The 24,182-nt window shown below is 38.0% G+C and overlaps 1 protein-coding gene and 1 long non-coding RNA gene across 14 annotated transcripts in view; one reads left to right on the plus strand and one right to left on the minus strand.

Moving 5' to 3' along the window:
- LOC131762898 (platelet glycoprotein 4) overlaps window positions 1-24,182 on the minus strand; it is a 199,966-nt gene that overhangs the window by 51,155 nt on the left and 124,629 nt on the right. For 4 of the 13 annotated variants that reach the window (XM_067042744.1, XM_067042731.1, XM_067042734.1 and 1 more), the window contains exon 1: window positions 18,612-18,817. The exons of 2 other annotated variants lie outside the window; for them this stretch is intronic. The gene's annotated coding sequence lies outside the window, so the exon portion shown is untranslated. Of the gene's footprint in view, window positions 1-18,611; window positions 18,852-24,182 lie in introns of those variants that run through there. 7 more of the 13 variants (XM_067042746.1, XM_059074755.2, XM_067042745.1 and 4 more) reach the window with 5 other exon arrangements.
- On the plus strand, window positions 17,602-22,692 carry LOC136794865 (uncharacterized). Its single transcript, XR_010842275.1, has 3 exons — window positions 17,602-17,683; window positions 18,775-18,922; window positions 21,363-22,692. It is a non-coding gene; the product is annotated as an uncharacterized lncRNA (long non-coding RNA).

Here is a 24,182-nt window from a genome sequence, read left to right on the forward strand (position 1 = left end):
GGCTTTTTCTCCGAGCGACACTTCCACTCTGAGATCCTCACACTTGAGGGGTGAAAGGGGAGAAAGAACTTGCCTTCAGGAGTGAGTGTGCAGCAGGGCAGATCACAGCAGCTCTCTGGGATTTATTCACGTCTAGGCTCCCACGCTCTCACTTCTATCCAAGCTTATGGCCCTTTTATCTTTTTTAGGACAGTGTTGGAAAATAACGGTTTCAAGTTGACCATAACTATTTTCCAAGTCTTTATTAAAACCGAATAGTAACATAATGTCAGTTCCTTGTCTCCACTAAAAGTCCTCCCTCAACTTGCTGCCTCATACCTTGCAGTTAGAAAAGATAATGAAGTGGGAGGAACAAAACCACATGGATTAATACCGCACAATATCATTTTATCATAGTATAAAAACTATAAATTCTGGGAAACAAACACATGATAGAAGTTTAGCTAAGAAAGAGATCAATGGGGACTAAATTCCTAAGAATATGGTCACAGAACTCTTAGATCCTTAATCTTCCCTAGAAGATTAGTTAAATGTGATAAAGTAGAAGGAAGTGGGAGTCTCAGCAAATAAAATTAGATAATCACTTAAAGCATTTAGAAATGTAACTGGGATGGTTGAAAAAAGGCATGTGCACAAGCTAAGCCTCGTGTGCCATGAAGGTTCATATCTACAAGTAGAGGGAAGTATATTAGACCAGGTTATAGGAGACTTAAGTATCTGAACATAATCTGACAGAAAAGATTGAAGAAGGGAATGAGAAGATGATTTTAAGGTTTAAATGTGGCTGATTGAATACATTTTCACTTGCACCTGAAATCTCATTAAAATGCAATTAATAGAATTTACAAAAATATGAACACCCATGTTGAGCTCAAAGATTTAGATGAGAGAAGACAGGAAACCAGTCAACATAGAGAAAGCCATAATGGACTAACAGTAATTGCTCAGCCTAACGTGTCATATTCTAACCATCTAGACCTAGAGCAGAAGCCAAAAGAATCTACTATATAATCCCAGATAGGACCATGGGTGCATGGGAAGAAGAGTCTAACTTGGTAGAATATCTTTAGAAGTCCTAAACCCTAGATCTTCTCCCCATATACTTTGCACAGCCTTCTCACTCTCCTTCCTCACCTGTCAGAAGGTGGTGTTTCTTTAGAGACTTGGAGTAAGAGATCTCTGGACCTAAGACCACGAGGCCCAGCTAAGGGTATGAGAAAGATCCATGTTAAAATAAGTTTAAGTCCACATGCTGATTCCTCTTCCACTGCCACTTCCAGAACTCTACCAAGCAAAAGATTACAGGATTCAAAAGTAGTGTTGGGCTTCCCTGGTGGCGCAGTGGTTGAGAGTCCCACATGCCGCGGAGCGGCTGAGCCCGTGAGCCATGGCCTCTGAGCCTGCGTGTTCCGGAGGCTGTGCTCCGCAACGGGAGAGGCCACAAAGGTGAGAGGCCCGTGTGCCGCAAAAAAAAAAAAAAAAAAAGTAGCGTTGATACTACTTTTTAGTGGAAGTGGGGAGTTCAGGGAGCATAATGAGATAGGCCCTTATCTGATCACTGCAGAGCAGTACTGCTCCGCGGAAGTGTCATACGAGTCTCATGCTAAATATCCTTTTGATATGTCCAGTAGCCACATTGAAAGTATAAGTAAATAGGTAATATTAATTTTAATATTATGTATTACTTAGTCCAGTATCATAACTACTATCATTTTAATCAATATAAATCATTAATGTCATTTTTTTTTTCAGCACAAAGTATTGAAGTTTGGTTTTTACTTTACTCTTGGAGGACACCTCCACGGGGATTAAGTACATTTCAAGTTCTCAATAGCCACCAGTGGCTAGTGGCTACCGTACTGGACAATGCAGCTCTAGAATGAAATCTGTATTCATCTGGCCACAATCTTAAATATAAAGGGACAATCAGGGCTTCCCTGGTGGCGCAGTGGTTGAGAGTCCGCCTGCCGATGCAGGGGACGCGGGTTCGTGCCCCGGTCCGGGAGGATCCCACGTGCCGCGGAGCGGCCGGGCCCGTGAGCCGTGGCCGCTGCGCCTGCGCGTCCGGAGCCTGCGCTCCGCAAAGGGAGGGGCCACGGCAGTGAGAGGCCCGCGTACCGCAAAAAAATAATAATTAATAAATAAATAAATTTAAAGGGACAATCACCAGACATTTGAGGAATACTTCCGACTTGCATGAAAAAAGTTCAAAACAAATAAGCAAACAATAAGGATGAATACAAGAAAAGGGAATAAAAATCACTAAATATTTTTGTGATTAATATCTTCAGACAACAAAGAGATGATATTACATCATGAAATCACGAAATCCTGAAACCCAGAGAAATAGAAGGCAGCAATCTGGAAAATTAAAACCATGACTGTAGAAATAACACAGTCAAAAGAACAAGCAGTTGGAATATCTGAGTACAGAGGAGCCTCTGGAGCAGCGTTAAGAGTAGCCGTAGAATAGATCCAACCTCCACATAACAGGGTTTCCTAAGAAAACAAGATAAAACCAGACAGAAAGTGGGGAAATACGACACAGGGCATGAATATTTTCTAGAATCAAAGGACATAAGTCTCCAGAGTGCAGGAAGCCACCCAACTATAGCACAGTGGATAAAAAGGGCCACAGGACATGGTCTACCTGACTGTCGTCATGTCACAAGTACCAAGAATAAACAGAAGATCTTAAAAGCCTCCGGTGGGTTTGGGAGTAATGTCACATATAAATCAGATAGACAACAGACAGCAGCACTGGGAGTTTAGAAGTCAAATGAGCAATCTCTTCAGAAATCTTCAAAACTGATTTCCAACTGTTAGTCTATATGCAAACACATTTTCAAGAATGAGGATATAGACATTTTAATATATACAGGGTCCTAAATTTTACTTCTCTTTTACTCTTTCTTAAGGAGCCCAAGAAATCCCAGAATATAAACTATACCGAAACAAGGAAGTAAACCAGGAAATCAGAAGACAGGGTATTAAGGAAATAGCTAATCTGACAAATGAGGGGCAGAGAGAATTTCAGGGAAGTTTCAGGATAAGAAATATGTTACAGGTTGAGGGGAAATAAAAACCAAACAGTTAGTATTGGACCAGGAGGACAGAGGATTTAAGGATGCAATTATCACCAGGAAAACAAATTGTACCAGAAAGAAAGCACTCATTGTTTATTTCTTGGCTCTGCTGCTCAGAAAATTCATAATAATGATTTAAACAGTCAATAATATTAAAAAATAACTACACTGGGTGGAAGATGAGAAGCATGTATATGGATGTGGTGGGTGGAGTGGTATTGTGTGTGATAACTATAAAAGTTAGATCCTTCTCTTCCACAGGAGGAAATTGTGTAAAATAAAACAATTTGTTTTTTTAAATCAAGGAGTAACACTTCTAAGTATGTTATCTAGAAATAGTTCAGTGTCCTCCTTGGAAAAAAAACATGGGGAGTGGGAGACAGTGGGAAAAATAGGGCAATTGTCTTTTTATTTTTCTTCAAGCTTTGAAAAACTATTTGACCTTTTTTTTTTTAATAACAAACATTCATTTGACAACCACACACATTTTTAAACAAGATTATATTTGAACTTAGCCATGCTTACCAATCCTTTACTTTTTTTTCCTATCTTGTGACTCTTACCTTCACTCTCTTGGCCTTGCTGTGGCTTCTTCATTTTCCTAAGAATTTTCCAGGAAATCTATGTTCTCAGGATACAGCTTTATTTTCCCTGGAAACCTATGTTCTCAGGATACAGCTTTATTTTCTACTTTACTGAAAAGTTTGAGGCCATCGACTGTGTATCTCTTAAGATCTCTTTAAAATACAGTACCTCCTTCACTCAGAATCTATAATCCCTCACCTGGAATCCTGAGCTCTTGTGAAGGTATTTTTGTGCATGGATAGTTCTTTAAATTCATGTTTCTGGTAGGGGATGGGTGTCGAAATTCCTGTAACGGCCACTTTGCTTACATCATTTCTGTTTAGTCTAAAAATGTTATTGAAGTCTTTACAAACAGTTGCTATATAATTCTATAATCAGAAAGTCAACACCAAAAATGCAATACAATTCTTTCTTTGGAATTTGGCCAAGATATTATAGCCAGTTGTTTACTAGCTCCCAGTCACCTGCCCTGTAAATCTAGAACACTTTCTCCTATTGAAATTATGTTCATTTGTCAATAATTTTTTTTAAAAAAAAAGTACTTGGGAAACTTTAGTGTAATAGTATATACACAAAAGGAAGGAAAAGGAAACACAGATTCACATAATAAATGATCAAATAAACCTAGCATTGGAAGATTCTTTATAGATCATCTGGTATAACTGCTTCATTTTAGCTAAGAAGCAGAGATAAGATGTTAGAAATTACTTTTTTAGTGTCACAGATAGTAAGAGAACAGAGACAAAGTTAATGTCTCCCAATTCTGAAAGCGGTATTAAAAATAATTTAAATGATTTATTTTTCTGATGAGGAAACAAGAGTGTTCCCAATTGTTCATATATAGTTTGATTTAAAATCTTAACCATAAGATAATTTTGTAGCCATTTTACAGATGGGAAATCTGAGACACTGAGAGGTTATATAATTGATTCAAGGTCACAAAACTAATATGTGGTAGTTAACACTTGAACTCAAGTCTATCCAATGCCATGTAACCTCTAGTTTTTACATGTGGCAACTACTATCAGGAAAAACCACTGAAGCTTCCTCACTAAGCCTTCATGGGAGAAATTATAAAAAGTAGAAGTAAACACAATTCCAAGCTTTGGGTTAAAAGAAAGGAAAGGTGTTCAGGAACTAATTTATTCATCTGAACACTTACTGACCATCAACTATATATAGACTTTGAACTTAGCACTGGGACACTAAGATGAATAACATATGGTCTTTAATAGATTGTGGTTTTGTTGAGAGAAGTTAGACTATAAAATAATGGAAGGGCTTCAGTGACAAAAGACATTTTCTAATCACACAGGAGGGAGAAAGGTCAGTACAAGCAGAAAGAACAGCATGCGTAAATTCAGAGGCAGGAGGGAATAACATATTTGGAAAATCATAAACCTTGATTTTTAGGGGAATAGCAAAAAGTGAGACAAATGGGTGAAGACCAGATGTTGAAGCTCCTTGTGTAATATTCGAAGGAGCTTGAACTTTATTCTGGAAGCAGAACAGAATCATTAAGTAATTGTAATTAGGGAAAGGGACAGGATAAGTGTTTTCACTTTTAAAGGGTCAAATTAAAAGCAGTAAATTGGGATGAGAATCTACGGAGAAGACTAATAAAATAATACTGGAAAGACATATAGCTCTGAACTAAGACTTGTGTTCAGTCTAATGAAGAGAAGGTGTCCACCTTCAGACAGTTTGGATCTGTGGGAAAATGGGTGCAGTTTATGGTGGCAGCCTTTGGAAAGAGGGATGTAAAAATAAAAAGCAAGCCCTTACAGTCATCATCATGAGTGGGAGAAATATGCTTTCTAAGGTTTTTTGCTTTTTTTTTTTTGATGGCACTCTGGAGCATAACAGCAGGGGTATAAAGAAGAAAAGTAATGAAAACTGGCTAAAAACTGAAGTAACAGTCCTGGTACAAGCAGAGACAATACACTAAAGATCAAAGGAACTGAGGGACTTAGCACTTCTTTTATACTGTCTCTGGTTGAAGTGACAAACGTAATATCTGCTCTACAAACAGCAGACCAGATAACAAGAGCAAGCACAGACTTCAGTTGATATTAAGAAGTATTTAATCTCCTAATTTCTCAATTTCCCCACTTCACATTCCAGGCTGAGGTTTGTGGAATTAGGGCCGTGTTCGACATCTTTACCCCGAGTTGGGGGAAAATATGTAGGGGCTGAGGGTGAGGAACAAAGGTCAGAAGATGGAGAGCTCTGATGCAAACGGCCACGAAACAGTAAGCAGGAGACATCTATCATTTGATTTACTTAGTCTAGAGTCAATAACTGGCCCTTGTCAGGAAGAAGCAATGGATAAAATGATTGTATGAAACTACTTTTTGTTGAACATATTTATAATTTATCTTGTTTGGCCAGTAGGTGTGTAAAATGTAACTGCATTATGACAGTTCAAAAAGGATAGGATAAGAGAGAAAGAGAATCTAAGCCTAAAGACAGTCAGAAAGAAAGGAGACTCTCCAAGAAATCATCTGGGTGGTTTTCACAGTTGAAAACAATTGCCACTGTTTGCCTGCAAGCCTGATATGCTCTGAGAAGCACGGATTACTTGTAAGCAAAAAAGAGAAAGCTGACATTTTATTCTGACTTAAGTCATACGATAACTATTTTGGGAATATCTGTGATGTGTAAAGAATTTGCAGAAGCACACCATGTGCAGGAATATTTCAGGTAAGAAAACTGACTCTAATCCTTTTATTTTCATTTCAAATAGGTACCTACTGCTAAAATGGATACACAAAATACTCCTTTTGACAAAAAGCAGTAATAAATGTTCATCTGCAGTAAACTTCCAGACAGTAATATTAAAGAATATACATATCCAAAAGCACGTTATACAAATTTGACTGCACATAAAATCGACTCCAAGAATAATACGTTCCCAAGTAACCAATGGATATTTATTGATATTTTTCCCCTTTTATTACTGTTAACAAAGAATTAAATCAGTTATCAGGATTCGGATGTAATTTAATTATTGAACCATTCAGATTTAAGGATCCAAAGTGCTGCCATTGGTTGTAGGAGGCTTGAATAAACCCACCTCTAGGCCCATGACAGGCATCTGTAATCTTTAAAATGATTTAAACCTTGTTGTTTAATTACAAGTTAAAATGTTTAACTGGAACTTTAACTTCTCAATTTCAGTTTCCCATTCAGTAAATTATTATTTCTGGCTCACGTAAAATGTAGCTACATGTTTTACTCAAAAACAGGAAAGATGAAATAGGATCATACAAAAGGGTAAACCGTAAGGAGAAAGTGAAAAATGAGCATCTTTCTTTGTTTAGATCCTATCTTCAAGGGTAACTAAAGGGCCAAGTCCATGAAGTTCAATCAAGACACCTTCTCCTTATTAACAAGATAATATGATAAATAAAGCAGAGCTGGAAAATAAATAGCTCTTTCTTCTGTACTGCCTTAATTCTATTTTAAAACCAATCAAAAGACTCAAAGATGAAGAAACTTAATTTTACTTATGGGACTGTAACCTTGAATTGATTATATAGCTCATGTTTAAAGAGCATATATGTGTAAGTCAAAGAAAGTGTTATATTTAACAATATTCTAAATACCTTAAATATTACATTATGGAAAGATGTTTTCTCATGCATGACTAAGCCTAGTTTATACAGACTCATCTCACCTCCTCCTCTCCCCAGAACCCCACAGCATTGCCTCTACAGACCTATGACAAGTTACAAAGCAAATTATCAGCACAGGACATTTGTCCATGGTTCTACCTATTTTAAATCCACACATTACTTAAATATTGAATATTAGTCATGAACTTGAATCACTTACAAAATGTTCTTTTCTTTAAACAAAACTTATGGTAATGATAGTCTATTATGTAAGAGAAAAAGTAAGATTATCCCTTTTATTTTAGGAGGCATCTAGAATGTCTAAGTAGAAAGTTTTTTAACCACATTTACATTAGTTTAACTTAGATGTATATTTCCGGAGATATGTTGATTTATGATCATTCCCAACTCCAAGATTCTACAGTCTCTGATTATTAAGCTCTTTCTCTCTGTAGTAAGTGGAAAGACCCTCTAATTTCTTCACGAGTAACTTTCACTAAATAAAATCAAGATTTTATTCCATCTATTTCCTATCTGCCAATGGTATATATTTTCATTTATATAACAAATCAGTGTTTATGGTATAAGTACAAAAAAATTAATCAATTCCCTAAGCAATTTGTATACTTTTATTATACCCAGATTAATCTTCTCTTGTGGTTCTTATTGGTCATCATCGTATTGCTAGCATAAGGGAATGAAATTTTGCATTAAAATACCCAATGTGTTGAGCATACCATAGCACTTAGGGAGGAAATTACAAAGAAACTGTATGAAAATCTTATTGCCAAAGTAGTGGAAAGTGTATTTCATGGAAGTAGGTTTAATTACTGAAGTAGCAAAAAATTTTATCATGAGATAGAGAAAACAGCCCCTGACATCCAGGACCTGGCCCAGTGCTATCTGTTAGGTCTTGTTGTTTCTGGACACTGGCCTGGCACTCACAGCCTGGCCTTGGTATCCTCTTGTTGAGCGTAAACGATTTCACAGAACATCGACGCTAGATGAGAACACTCTACGATCATGAAGAATCAAGACAAAAACAAGACACTCTGTAACTGTGTCTGAATACAGACCAATCATGAACACTGTCTAAGTCACAGAAACCATATATCCCCCTTTCCTAGCTAAAATGGGTCACCGCTGCTTCATTACCCAGCCAGTCTCCTCTTTCCTCTTCCTAGATAAGACTTATTAAGGCACCAAATTGTAAAAATTATCCTGCTTCCTAACGACATTCAATTCAGAGCAATGCTCTACTTCCTTAAACCCTCTCCCCACATCACTCAACCCAAGTTCAAATTCTATAAGACATCCTTTCTAATGCCTCAGACCAAGTCACCATTGGTTCCATATGGTATACACTTCTCCCTCTTTGCAATAAGTAATGAATTCAACTTTTTCAACTCCAGGCATCTTTCTGGCGGTCCCTGGCTGAAGGGCATGTACAGTAATAAGGCAGCTAAAAAGCTTGACTCCTCATGCCAGTGTTATCAGGAGGCTCTGACATATTTGGTAGCATAATTGCCTAGAATTTTGAAAGAGAGTAAATAGAACTTCAAAGAAGGAAAATTAGAAGATGACATAGTGATGAGGAACAGGAGAGATTATTATGGGGTTTGCAAAATGACACTGGACAAAGATTTTGAGGTAAAAGTAGCTGTTTCAGGTACAGAGTAAAAGATCCTGCTGAGATGGGGACCACAGGCCAGGGCACAGGGAGGGGCAGATCATCAGCCAAAGGACCATGAAACATCAAAGAGCTTTATAACCCTGTTTCAAAAGTATCAATAGCTAGAAGAGTATTTTAAGTCTGAATCACCAAGTCCCAGCCACTATGTTGAAGATATTATACTATTCTTATATCTGTAAAAGAGCAGAAGAGAATAGCATAGTATCACTAGGGGAGTAGGACCCTCCCGGGAAAGGGCTATCAAGATAATAGGTGAATTTTAAATGACTTAGAAGGGATTAAGACAAAGTCAGTATTTAGAAGGGATTAAAATTTTAAGTCATCAGTGAGGTGGGGAGAACAGGGTACAAATGTAGATTAGGAAAACAATAAGAATAATGATGACGGGCTTCCCTGGTGGCGCAGTGGTTGAGAATCCGCCTGCCGATGCAGGGGACGCGGGTTCGTGCCCCGGTCCGGTTAGATCCCACATGCCGCAGAGCGGCTGGGCCCGTGAGCCATGGCCGCTGAGCCTGCGCGTCCGGAGCCTGTGCTCCGCAACGGGAGAGGCCACAATGGTGAGAGGCCCGCGTACCACAAAGAAAAAAAAAAGAGTAATGATGACAATGAATATGAAGATAATTATAACAACAACGAGTTTCTTAAAAGCAGGCACTGTGAGTACTGAGTTAAGCACTGCTGGGCATCACCCCACAGGCCTGCAAGCCCTGTGCTTGCCCAGCCTCAAGACTGAAGAAACAGCCTGGATTCAGTGACAGAGACATCAGTGGTTCAATGGATGAGGGACCTTACACGTCTGAAGTAAGGTCCTGGAGTGACAGTGCGGCAGACAGTGAGCAGGACAGGGCAGCAGTCTTTGCTGGGTGCGGGGGTGGCGCGGAGAGGGAGGTTACCAGCTGACATCAGGTTGGGTCATTGGTTACCACGGAAACCAGCAGGGGAGCACATCCTTCACTTCCACCTTTGATAAGCTATCTTGATGGAGATGTTCTGATCTACAGATTAGAACAATCACTAGCTGGGGCGTGGGACAAGTTTGTAGGGTTTTTTTTTTTTTTTTTCCTATTTATTTTTTTATTTTTTATTTTTTTTGCAGTACGCGGGCCTCTCACTGTTGTGGCCTCTCCCGTTGCGGAGCACAGGCTCCGGGCGCGCAGGCGCAGCGGCCATGGCTCACGGGCCCAGCCGCTCCGCGGCATGTGGGATCTTCCCAGACCAGGAAACGAACCCGTATCCCCTGCATCGGCAGGCGGACTCTCAACCACTGCGCCACCAGGGAAGCCCTGTAGGCATTTATTGATTAGACTCGATGATTAACAGGGAAGGTCAGTCATGTGAGCAGGATGTAGGTGGTCAGGGACTGGTTGAGCAGTGGATGGACAGAGAGCAAGAGAACGGCCATCTTGTGTGGCCTGATCATGCAGCATTCTTGGTTATTTTCATGCACACCAATTTTTTGAGATCTACTGTGCTAAAATCTAATCTGATTTAAACAACTGTTAAAACTGAGCTGAGTGCCATGAGATAATGCTTCTTACTCTCTAGTTTCCAGCACTCACTTGCTAGTCCTTATTTTCCAAGAGAAGGAAGAATTTAAAACCAGACCAGACTCTAAACTTGGCTTACCCATCATAGTACATGTCCTTCCCTAATCTTATCTTGCCCTCAACCTCTTGCCTACATGGCAAGCACCTGCCAGGCAGTCACGCCTGCAACCTGAACGAACTTCTGATCTGGCTCCCTTCACAGCCAGATCACAATCCAGAAAATAAGCAAATTCTGTCTGCAGTCTTTTTGCAATGATCTTTACTGGTTCTCATATTGTATCATTTCCCCTATCAAACTCTTTTGCATTTTTGAAAATTTCAGATTACTTTTGAAACTACTTTCCTAGAACGGTTTGAATCATTAACTTTGCTTTTCATTTATTTATGCTTTTATTCCTCCAATGACACTCACACGTGTTTCATTAACTGGTTGCCCTTGCGAAAGTAAAATAAAATAAATTCCTTAAGCATTCTTAGCCTGGACTTTTCATTGGGATAAAATGAGAGAATCAACAAAACAAAAACCTGATATATTTTCGTGTGAGTAGCTCACAACATGCCTAGGAAGACAGATTTGTAAACAGACAATTACAATTATAATACATTGTGACACCTACACCCAGGTTCAGAGAAGAATGGTGGGTCATGGAAGGATGTGAAAGGACAGCAAAGGGATCAAAGGCATACCCCCAAACTACAGATGCATAAGAAAACGTAAAACTACGGAAATATAAATAGTTTGGTATGGCTTTGGTTCAGTGTACTAGTTTTGGAAAAGACAAGAAAGGACATTGGAGTGGTGGGCACAAATGACATCATGAAACCCTAACATAATGCATAATATACCACTGAGGGTTGTTCTTGAACACCTAGGAATTCATTCTCTCAGGAATTTCTCTTGGAAGCAATATAGAATCACTTAGGCATTTTAGGGAAGGAGTATATGATAAAATTTGGATTTAGGAAGACGGCTGTGGTGTAACATGGAGAAGAGATTGGAGCTAAGGCATGAGAAAGTCTTTTGAAATAATCTAGGTAGGAAATGATATGGTCTGAATTCATGCAGTGGTTGAGGAAGAAGACATTGGGAAAGATTTCAGAGATATTTAGTAGAGATGCGGAGATATTTAGAAAGTAGCATGAACAGCTAAGCTTTGGTGAGTAATGAGCTAGGTAGAGAGGTAAAAAATCAAAAATGGATTCTAGGTTTCAGGCTCAGAGTAACAAGATAAAAGGAAAGAATGGAGAGGAAATAAGAGATTTGGGTGGGGGGAGAGGATAGTTCTATCTAGCATTTTCACAAACTAGCTGCAGGACCCTGGGCCAGTATTTCAGTCTCTGTGAGTCTGTTTACTCAGTCTTATGTGAGGGTAACACTGCCTATTTAAAATTATTTTGAGAATTAAATAATAATAGTTAACCCTTCTATAGCACTTGTGCAAGGCACTTGTGTAAGTATTTTACGTATAGTCACTTGTTTATTTTGAACTACTGACCCATGAAGATGGTACTTCTATTATTCTTAACAGACAAGGAAGCAGAGACACAAAGAGGTTTACTATTTTGCCCAAGGTCACAGAGCTGGAAAGTGGCAGATCCCACGTTTCAAACCTTTTCAATCTAGCTGCGAGTGCATCTCAACCAATAATTTACACTGCCTCTCATTAAATACTAGGCATTTTGCATAATTATTATCAGAGTGCCCTGAGCCCACCAGTAGGTTATAATTAGCTCTTATAATTTAATCCATCCTATTTGTTTAAAAGTATTTGCAGAGTACATGCATGTGCACATATTTTACTGAACATTATAAGAGATTCAAGCAGAGTAAGAAACATACCACTCTTGGGTTTGTTTACAATTTAATTTTGAGTATAAAATGCACATCATGAATCAGAACAGAGTAACAAGGTTATGTGTTGAAAGAGGTTAGATACTTTCAGCTCAAAAGTAGGGCATCCATGTCTACAACTTGACCAGCAGGCACATAAATGGATGAGTCTAAAGCCCAGGGAAGGGCTTCCCTGGTGGTGCAGTGGTTGAGAGTCCGCCTGCCGATGCAGGGGACACGGGTTCGTGCCCCGGTCCGGGAGGATTCCACATGCTGCGGAGCGTCTGGGCCCCTGAGCCTGCGCGTCCGGAGCCTGTGCTCCACAGCGGGGGAGGCCACAACAGGGAGAGGCCCGCGTACCGCAAAAAACAAACAAACAAAATAAATAAATAAAGCCCAGGGAAGAGACTGGGGTCATGAAAAGTAGATTTGGGTCTCTTTAACATCTAGGTTATACGTTGAAACCATAAAAACTAAATGTTGGTGTTGATGGGAAGGGGGAAACTAGAAAAACCGCAGAAAGGAAAACGAGAATGACAATCCAATGGCTAGGCCAGGACATAAAAGCTCACTTCACTGCTATGGGCCTCAGAGTCCTCACTTATAAAAATGAGTGGATCTTGGTTTAAGACTGTGCCAAGAACTATTCCCACTTCCAATGTTTGCAGCTTTTGCCATGAACAAATGTGAACACTGGGAGACCTGCTAAAAGGTGACTTTTAGCCTTAAGCCGCAGACAAAAGCCAAGCTTCATAGCTGCTGCTCTGCCATGGTAAATAATTATTAACCAAGTTTTCTTCTCACAAAAGCCCATTCAGATGGTTTCAGTTGCTTTTCTTTATTCTACAGGATTGCAGCTTCAGAAATGCTCTTGCTGTTACTATGTACAGAGTTCTGCATGGAAGTGTGAGAGAGAAAACAAAATGGCATCTTTCGTACTCAGGAGGAATATTAATGGGGTAGAGAAGATAGTGGGAGTCATTATAGTAAGCTTCCTTTCTGCTTGCCTCTCAATATTAGAATTTACTTTTTTCCTTGCCTAATCCTGTTTTTCCTGACTTCGTCTGGTAAAACATAGAATTTTGCTGAAATACTATAATAGGACTGCAGTATAAGAATGCAAAACACAGAAGTTTGGCTAACTAGAGGCAAAGAAACTCTCAACGAGGTCTGGAAGGAACTCTGACCAATGAATTGAGGAAGAGAACAGATAATGATGTCTGCATCTCTACTACCCACTGGCTTCTACATCCACCCCAAGGGAGGGTTTTGGAGGTATGTGTGATCAGGCTAGCAAAGAACAACTACTATACATACTGCGGTTTCCCAACAAGTAAGAAGTGGAGAAATCAAAATCTATTCGTTTCCTGTTAGCAAATCTTAAAGATGACCATTGGACCCAGAGTGGAACAACTGAGCAAAGAGCTTTTCTCTGGCTTTATCCAGAAACTTGGTACATGTAGTGAAGACATCTAAGAGACTGAACACACAAGCAAGCGCATCTAGGCTTTCCATGTAGATTGGGGAAAAGGACTGAAGCTGCGGTGGCATTAGCTGAGATGAATGAGCTTCATAGACATGAGTCACTGAGAAGTTATCCCTGTCTGTGAGTTTACATACTTAGTATAATATGAAATATAGAATGTTTCTCTGTTAAATTTTATAATTAACTTTAATAGATGATCTGCTCTATCTTTTTTTTTTGTGGTACACAGGCCTCTCACTGTTGTGGCCTCTCCCGTTGCGGAGCACAGACTCCGGACGCAGAGGCTCAGCAGCCATGGCTCACGGGCCTAGACGCTCCACAGCATGTGGGATCTTCCCGGACCGGGGCACGAACCCGTGCCCCCTGCACTGGCAGGCGGACTCTCAACCACTGCGCCACCAGGGAAGCCCTGCCCTATCATTTTAATAGATGACTGCCCTATACACCCCCCTCCACCAATTAAAAAAAAAAACAAACATACATTCTGGGAAAGGCAGGGTTGGTGCTAGCGATGGTGATCGTCCATGAAACTACCTACCTGAGAATTTCTCACTCACAAAACTGCACACATCTATATATTACTTTATAGTAGAGATTTATGTCAATTTGGATATTTTTAAAAGTGCTAAGCATAAGAGATGGGTAAAAAAAGAAAGATTTTAAATTATTTTAAGTGACTAAAAATTCTTAAATTCTATTCATAGACCTCACTGGAAGGTGAACATTTTGGGTTAGAAAAAGTTTAGACCTAGTTGACATATAGACACTACTATGTATAAAATAGATAACTAATGAGAACCTACTGTTTAACAGAGGGAACCATACTCAATGATCTCTGGGGACCTAAATGGGAAGGAAATCTGAAAAAGAATGACTATATGTATACATACAACTGATTCACTTTGCTGTACAGCAGAAACTAACACGACATTGTTAAAGCAACTATACACCAATAAAAATTAATTGAAAAAAGATTTAGACCTATTTTTGAATAAATGGATGCAATCTGTCTGTTGAGTGCTTATTATGTGTCCGGCATTGGATATTGCTGATACTAAGTTACAAATGACTCCTGCCTTCATGGAGCTTACAGCACAGCAGGAAGTGTAGACTCTACCTAGTAGCAAAGTTCTGTAAACAGAGCCCTTATCACTGAGCATTGCCCTTATCACAGCTCATGTTCTCTTGCATTGGAATTGCCTGTCTACCACTCTGCCTGGATGTGACCTTTGACCAAACAGTTCTTTAAAGGATGGGGCTCATATCAACTAGAGGTTTCCATGCAGACTAGAGGTCTTCCCCCTAACCAAGAGACTCAGCTACAATTTAGATTAAAAATGTTCCCCATTTCAGACAAAAATAGTTCAACCAGAAATAAATTTAGGAAGCTATGAAACCATAGTGCACAGCGCAGTTATTTTTTTCTGGAGTTATTTCCATGTGCTGTATGTTAGTTACTTAGAATTTTAAGAGTCGATTATGCATTTGGAAAGGCAATGGCAAGAAGCGAACTCTGCCCGGTATGTTCCTTCTACTCTTCCTGTACATACAGCATTATTTTTAAGTCACTTGTTTGGCCTGTTTTCTTCAGGAGACTGACCGCTGCTTAAGGGGTCTGTTTGTGGGCAGTGCTGGGAAAGTATCCACAGAATTCAACTTATGTCTTCATCATTTACTAACTTAACTTTTTCTTTTTTAATTTTCATCAAAAAGTTTCATTCCATATAAACAAAATGTAGAACCACCACCTGACAAAAAGATCCTGGATCCTTATAAATGTCCAGCACAATAAGGTTTCTAAAAATGTTCTCTGTAGCATACAACATTGTCTGACACACAGTAAGTGCTCATAAATATTTTTCAACAAATGCATCAGTGAATAAGTGTATCTGAAAGATAGTGACTCCATTATCTATTCAACCAAAATAGCTTTTTGCTGTTTTAAGGTTCTGTCTTAAAGTAAGAATACTTGTAGAAAAGATCCCACTTATTAAAATGTATGCCTGCTCTGAGAAGACGTGTTTAGGGTCCATGCTTTGGGCCCACTGTACTGAATAACCTTTTATTACTTTATTTCTAAAGCTTCCTAGAGTGAGGCACAAGAAAGACCCCTTACAATAGCATCTGTTACATTTCAAATAGAGTAATAATGAAGTTCCACATAGAACAAAGTGAGCCTCCAAATGAATTTCAGTAAGACTGCATTCTCATGACTACTAATATCCCTTTTGATTTCCTAAAAATTAAAGTGGGAGAAATGTAAGATTTAAGTTTGAAAGATTTAATGAGAAAAAAAAAACATTAAGAGATCAAACTTATCATTTTTAAAACTGTTCTGATTCCACTTTTAAACTTCACAAACACTGAAGGGTGAACAATGCTTTTCTATTTGAGCACACTCTGGAGACCTTGGTGACTGTAGCCAAGCTGTCTGCTATGTCCCCTCCAGAATGTTTGCCAATTTTCTGTCATTTCCTCCTTCAGATGCTAGTGTTTGTGTGACAAAGGTCTCTGGGTATATTTCAAAACATCTTAAACTATTAACAGTGTACTATCAAGCACCGATTTAAAAGTGTTATTTATTCTCTACACGACTAAATTTGTCAGAAGACACAAAGCAGAATTCACCTTACCCTTTTCCATATAGAAATGGCTAGAAAGTTCATTGTGGAATCACTGGCATACCTACTAACTGCCCATTGTAATGGAAAAAATTTCCAGTGGCTTAGCCAATATCTATACTTCAACATAAAACACATGAAACAGTAAAACTATTTACTAAACTGTATTTCTTTTTTTAGTCCCTGTGCACTTAAGCTAGCTTTAGACTATTTCCTTTTCCTGACAATTCATTGTTTGTGATTGAGAGAATCATTTTGGATTAGGCATTATTTCTGATTCCAGGAACCTGATATGGAAATAGCATCACTCCTCCACCAGTACCACCCTGCCTGCTTCTTACTCCAGATCTTTTAGGTTGTAGTAAAGTGGTGACACACTTTTCAATTTTCACCCAAAAGCTTCAAAAACATATAAACAACTGACTAATAAAAAACACTTTTCATTTTAAAGCATTTCTTTTTCATTTCAAAATTTTATGAATTTTTTTCAAAGAATTCAAATGTGAAGCTTCATTTTTAAATACTAAGACTATTAAATTCCTTAATTAGTAATCTCAATCAGCAATCGGTGCTAAAAGCAAAACTAGCCTTAGTCACATCAACAGCAATATATTACTATGTATTTTTTCGCTCCAAGAAAAACATATTCTTCCATTTGACTGGTCCACTCTGCAGTCTTACATGGTCTTTGCCACTGATCTGTTAGCACTTTAAAGCCTTTTGCTTTTTCCTTTTTCTTTTCTTTTTTTCTTTTTTTTCCTAACGATGATTCTTCTGAGTTCAGGAGCTAACCTTCTTTTCCCAGGTGAAAATCGTTTTATTATCCTCAGGTGTTTGTTTTCTTTCTGAAACTTTCAGAACAGTTTATTGCAAAGTCCTGATTGTCCTTTACAAAATGATCCGATTCCAAATAATTAGTTTGTGTTGTACGTCATCTGAAAATCTCTCTCCTTTCCCCTTGTCGGGATTGCAGGAGTCTCATATATTGCCTCACAAATCACACTTCTATTACTTCGTCAGGTATACCTGAGAACAAGACAGGCTGCCTTTTTCTCTTCATCTGATCCTGATCCTACCTGAGTTCTGAATTCTCTCACAGGAAGCGAACCAGAAGTTAATACTTTTGTAAGTATCAGTCTAGAATGCTTTCCCCTGAATTCAGCACAGCTCCAAGAAACCATTCGCCAAAGAATGAAAGGAAATGACCTGCTTTAAAGGTAAAGAAACCTGTCCAATTCATTCTCAGACTTTGTAGCATAGCCTAGAGAGTCAGAGGGAACTGATTTTTTTTGTATCAGCACTTAATTTTGTCTCTAAATGAGTATATCCTTAAGTTTCCTGTCTGAGTAAGTCATTACTCTATCATTCTTTGAAGTGTTTTCTGGTCTTATATAGCCATTGTATGAAACATACCATGCAACAAAAATTCTGCTATGTAACAAAATCCCCTCCCCTCAAATATCTGGTGCCCACAGTCAATACAATTTCTATGATCACTAGTAATCAATACGTTTATGTATGGAATGAGTTTTTTTCCTTCTAGCAGTCAGTTTGTAAAGAGGATTGAGTGTTTTAAATTATCAGTCTTGACAACACACCAAAAAACATTTTTAGCTCCCATGAACACAGGTCATTCAACTTCTAGTCTCACTTAAAAAATGTTTTTCTAGTTTGGAGGCAAAAAGTTGAATTGGTCAGAATTTTAGAGCATCCTTTTCAAAAGAGTAACATTTTTAAAAGAAGATGCACAGAAATTTAAATAAAATAAGAAATCAGTTTAGATTAGGACATTCCAGATCAACTAAGAGAATCTGAAGGAAGAAAAATTTCCACTAAAATTGTACTTTTTAAAATAATTAGTTCAAGTTTCTGATACTTTCTAAATAAAAGGTATGAAAATATGCAAATGGAAATTTCATAGGATGAACTGAGAGACTAGTGGAAATGAAAAATTTGTGTTAAGTCTGTCCATTTAGTTGAAAGTTTATAACTGTTATAAGAAGCATCATAAACTAAATTATTATACCAGTTAATATTTATCTTCTTAAGGAGTTAGAAATAACAGTTACTAATATTTACTAGATGATAGTCCATCAACTACAAAGACATTTATAGCCACACCCCTAAACAAATAATTGTGCTCACCAACTTCTAGAGGAGCTTGCTTGCCCAGATGAAGGATCTTAAAACTGGCTTCAGAGTGACTGTTGTAGGAGGAGACGCAGAAAATAAACACATGATTTCCACAGCACAGCAGCTGAGAACTCAGAAATGAGGCTCAGGGTTTGACCATTCCTCTGTCTTTAAGGTTATCCTGACATGTGAAAGCCATTGACATCCTGAGACTTCCAGTGCTTCGGAGCATGCCTAAACCGAGATAAATATAGATCCCTGACACCTGAGCCAGATGAAATGAAAATTAACTTGAAAAAAACCTCACTCATTTTGTGCCTCAGGTGAGGAAAATAAAACCCTTAATCCTTTTCCTTTTAAAACCTGTTATGCCCCTTAACAGATAGCTGCTTTGCTTATGAAACATGGGAATTCAGATCATCAATCTTAAACAATCAATTTGCTTCCCTCTATGATTAGCATTTGTTGTGATAGTATAGAGACAGGTTTGAATTTTCCTTGCTTAAGTATGAAAGAAACATAATAGTGAATAGTAAATATTTATTCAACAAACTTTTGGGGGGAAATTTTGCAGATGGGTCCTTGAAACATGAGTATCTATTTGGTAAGCTTTCTAGTATTTTTTATCCTACATGATTTAGGTAGTAATTTGGTCCATTTTGGTTTGCTACAATTAACAAGGCAGAAAGTGTCATGCATTGCCAGCGTGCTTCATTTTAAGTTAATCTTTTGGTATAGGTGCATAATGTAGTAGATTTAAATTGAATTTTGCTTAGTCCTGTTGGTAAGCATATGAATAAGGCTCTACCCTCAGCCTCAGACTCTATGATTAAAGTTATTACCCTGAAGCTATAAAGGCAACATTTCTAACAATAAGTCACTTCCTGGGATTCATACATTAAGGATCTATAATAATATATTAGAACAAAGTGACTAGAGAAACTAGAAAAGTCATGCTGTTTTCCTAAGATTTTGAGGTATTAATTATTTTCAGTTAATATTGTCTTTACAGAATGGCATTAGAGAAAAATGATGGATTTTGGAGTTACCACTTTCTAAATGAACTGATCTTACCTACTGTACTATCTATCATCCCAGGAAAGAGAATGACTTTTTTCAAATTACCAAACCTGGTATTTTCATATCCTGATAATAGATCCCATGCACTGAGCACTGTCTACATGCTTGGCACTTTGCTAAATTAGATATTGTATAATCTCATTCTCTTTTCCTAATCCCCAAATATCTTTTCAAATCAAGTTAGTATTTTTAGGTCCAAATGTTTACAGAAAAGAAAACAAACTCAAAAGGATAAATATTGACAATGGACACATGGTTAATAAGTAGTTCATATGAGAGTCTAACTCATACAGTTTTGACTGAAAGCGTGTTTCTTTTCCACCCTAAAATATAGTTACGGGTTAAAAGTGAATTTCATCCACACATTATCTGTGTCAGATTAACCATCCTATGAGTAATGAATGCCAAGGCTGCTTTAATTCTTTTCAAAGTTAGGAAAAGTACAGAAATGGTCCCTATGGAGTATTGCTATGACACCAGGAAATCCCCGGAAGCATTATGTCCCTAACACAAGGAAAAGATAGAAGATCTGTAAGGCACAACCTTACAACCAGAGATATTTCTCGTCTCTTGCATTTACTTTTTTCAACTTATCCTTGTGAGTTTGCATAAACAGAGTTTGACCTATCAGAGCCTTGAGAGTCAGTCTCATGGCCCCTTCTCAGCCATTAATATCATGTTTGGCAGTCGGAGGTTGGATAACTGGCATAGGGGAGTGACATCCAGGTGGCAAGGAGTCAGCTGGTGAGGTCAGGAGATCAGAGAGATTTTGTCATGAGAGGGAAGGCCAGGTTCTCATCTATCATAGAACGTAACCCTTTTCTTTATAGGAAAAAAAAATGTTCTATATGTATAAAAAGTTTTTCTATTACTTGAACTAGGAACTTGTTAAACAAAATGTTTTATCAAAGAGGTCAAAGGACAAACCACAAATTCAGCAAACTCAGGATCACACATACTTTCTATGAATCACAATAAGTATCATAGCATGGCCACACCCGACACACCATTATCTTTGAATAAGGATTATGTCCTATAAATAAGAAGAGGAAATGTGGAATTTCCTTTCTATGAGTTATATATTCATTATCATTAAATTTTTTACTCCCTTCTGGCATGGACTTCTGAAGGGTGGGTGGTGAGGGGAAGGGAAGAATAGTGGTGGATTGAGCTAAAGTATAACTGGGCTCTGGGGTAACTAACTCCAACAAGACCTCTGACTCTCTTCAATGAAAGAATCGTCATTCTTCAACAACTATCTTCAAAATTAAACGTTTCATCACAGGATGTTAATTAAACCTAGGACTTTTTCACCCCAAATTGGTTGCCTTTCAAGTGTTTATGAACTTAAAGTATTAAACTAGGCAAAATCAAAGACTTTCCGGGTTTTTGTTGCACAATGAGTGCCATAAACTGTAAGGCATGAAAGTTGAACCAAAAGTCCTGCTGCTAACAGCAGCTTTTGCCAGCTGTTGATAGTATGTTCTTTACAAGACATTATTGAGAAATCTCCCATTTCTATGTGAAACTTTTCTCTCAGAACAGCAATCAAATTAATCCATCCATACACATAGCATCATGGTTACAGTGGCAGTAGCCACAATCATATTTTCTGTCCTTCCTAGTGCCCCACCCACCAGATCCTGTTTCCCTGACGCCCTCAGGGTGCCATCTCTCTTTCAGATGTCTCTTCTCCATCCGACCAGCACGATCCAGGGTGCTTCATCAAATACTATTTACGGCAATGACTTCATCCCTAAGTACTATGTCCTGCTGAACATGTTTAGGCCTTTTCAATTAATAATATGATGCTTTTAAAAAATTCCCTTCAGGACTTCCCTCATGGCGCAGTGGTTAAGAATTCGCCTGCCAAGGTACGGCACACGGGTTCGAGCCCTGGTCCGGGAAGATCCCACATGCCATGGAGCAACTAAACCTGTGCGCCACAACTGCTAAGCCTGTGCTCTAGAGCCCGCGATGCACAACTACGGAGCCCGCGTGCCACAACTACTGAAGCTCATGTGCCTAGAGCCCATGCTCTGCAACAAAGAGAAGGCACCACAATGAGCAGCCCGCGCACCACAATGAAGAGTAGCCCCCGCTCGCCGCAACTAGAGAAAGCCCGCGCACGGCAACGAAGACACAACGCAGTCCAAAAAAAAAAAAAAATTCCTTTCAGAAAACTTCAAGTTTTAAATCAGAGATTCACCCCTTTGTTTATATTCCTGTCCACTGTATAAGTGTTAACAGCAATCTGTTCTTGAGTCCCTGGCTCTGTAACATAACAGGGAAGGAATGGTTGTGGCCTTAGGAGATTTTGGCATAAACCCCTGTACACACTTGAAAACAATGAGAATATTCACCAATATACTTTAACATGTGAACCTTGCTAACTTGTTTTCAGGAAAAACACATTTGAAAAACACCCTTGGATTATCATCAGCTTCCATAAAGTATATATTTAGGATCTGAAAGACATTTTGAGGACTAATTTTTCACTGATTCTACTAACACACCCTTCTTTCTAGGCTTTTCTGTTTGTCTGTTTGCTTTCCCATGTTAGCATGGAATAAATAATTTCACTCAGACATTCTTTGTAAGGACCATTTTCTTGCAGAAAAGCTGGGGAAAAGACTTTTTTTAAAAAAATTGGGGTATAGTTGCTTTACAATATTGTGTTTAGTTTCTGCTGTACAACAAAGTGAATAAGCTATATGCATACATATATCCACTCCCTCTTGGACCTCCCTTGCAGCCCCCTGCCCCCAACCCACACATCTAGGTCACCACAGAGCACCGAGCTGAGCTCCCTCCCACTCAAGGCAACTAGAGAAAGCCCACGTGCAGCAACGAAGACCCAGCACAGCCAAAAATAAATAAATAAAGATTTTTTAAAAAAGCAAAAGTAACGAGGATTGATGGAAATCTATACTATTAAAAATGATCTAATGGATTAGTGCTCTTGTCTTGACGTCTAAAATTATTGCTCAGTTGTATATCTTTATTTTTTTTCTCCCTTCCAATGTCATCTTCATTAGTTGTAAAAGCCTTACCAACAATTTGCAGTGTGAAGGATACTCCAATAAAAATTAATGAAAAATATAATTTGCAATGAAATATTATAGCTCCAAAGTAACATTCTTCCCTTCTAAGGTGGATGGTTGATCATTTAATCATTCATCTATCCAACAACAAAACACATTGAGATTGTTTATGTGTGTGGTATTGTGCTACTCCTTTGAGAAAAAATGGTGAATAAAGGGCCAAAGTTTGTGCTCTCAGTATCTTATTGTTTAGTGAAGGGAGACAAGCAGTATTTCACAAATCATAATGTATTATCATAAAGTGGGATAAATAATGAAGGAAAGTTTTATTGTGATAAGCTAAGCTAAAAGATCAGACTTTTCCCTAATATACATATACATTTGAATGTATATATATATGTGTGCATATATGTATATATACATTGTATGTATTTATATATGTATATACACGTGCATATATGTATACATCTATATATTGTATGCATTTGTTTATATGTGTGTATATATCTATATAGATATATGCAGATATTGATTATTTATAAATATATGTATATAAATATACATATTATACAGGGAAGCCTATATATAGATATATTAGGGAATTCTTTCTGACCGCTCAGCTTATCACAGTGTAAATTCCTTCAAAATTTATCCTTGCTTATCTCAGTTTATTATAATATATTAAGATGTCTTAAATACTGCTTGTCTAAACAATAAGATACTTGAGAGCATTAACTTTGGCTCTTTATTTACCATTTAGTTCAACCATATATAAATACTGACATATATTTATATGGATATCATATATATCATACACACACGCACACACACAAATATATAAAAATGAGTTGCTTTTAAGTGGCAAAGAATTACGAAAGCATTCAGAGGTAGGGGTCCAGCAACTCTAAGGAGGCTGCCATCCATGTGACTGGATGAGAGAGGACAGCGAAGAGTAATATGAGATGAGGCAGAAGAGTTGGGGAAGAACCAGATGTCACAGGGCTTTGTAGGGATTTATCCTAAGAACAATGGGAAGCCTTTGAAAAATTTTAATCAAGAGAGATACATGATTGGATCTGAAACATTTAAAAACAAGCTCTCTGATAGCTTCATGGTTAATGGATTAAAGAGAGGTAAGGATGGATGTGGGGAAACCATCAAGGCAACTATTACTGACTTTAATGGTAATGTCCTAAAATGATTGACAAAAACATGGATTTGTGAAATATTTAGAAGGTAAAATCAACAGAGTTTGCTATTGTGGTATGTGAGGAAAGGGGAAGAAGAATAATTGATAAACTGTTTAAATTGAAGCTATTCTAGAAATTAGTCTACACTCTAAAATGAACACTTATTCTTCAGTTAACATATGAGGACACATCTAGCTTAATGACTGGCATATTTCAGCTGGTGCTGAAACAACATTTCTTGAATGACAGATTATATAAATGAATGAGTG

The sequence above is a fragment of the Kogia breviceps genome, chromosome 9 (assembly GCF_026419965.1).
Source record: "Kogia breviceps isolate mKogBre1 chromosome 9, mKogBre1 haplotype 1, whole genome shotgun sequence".
Taxonomy (NCBI): Eukaryota; Metazoa; Chordata; class Mammalia; order Artiodactyla; family Physeteridae; genus Kogia; species Kogia breviceps.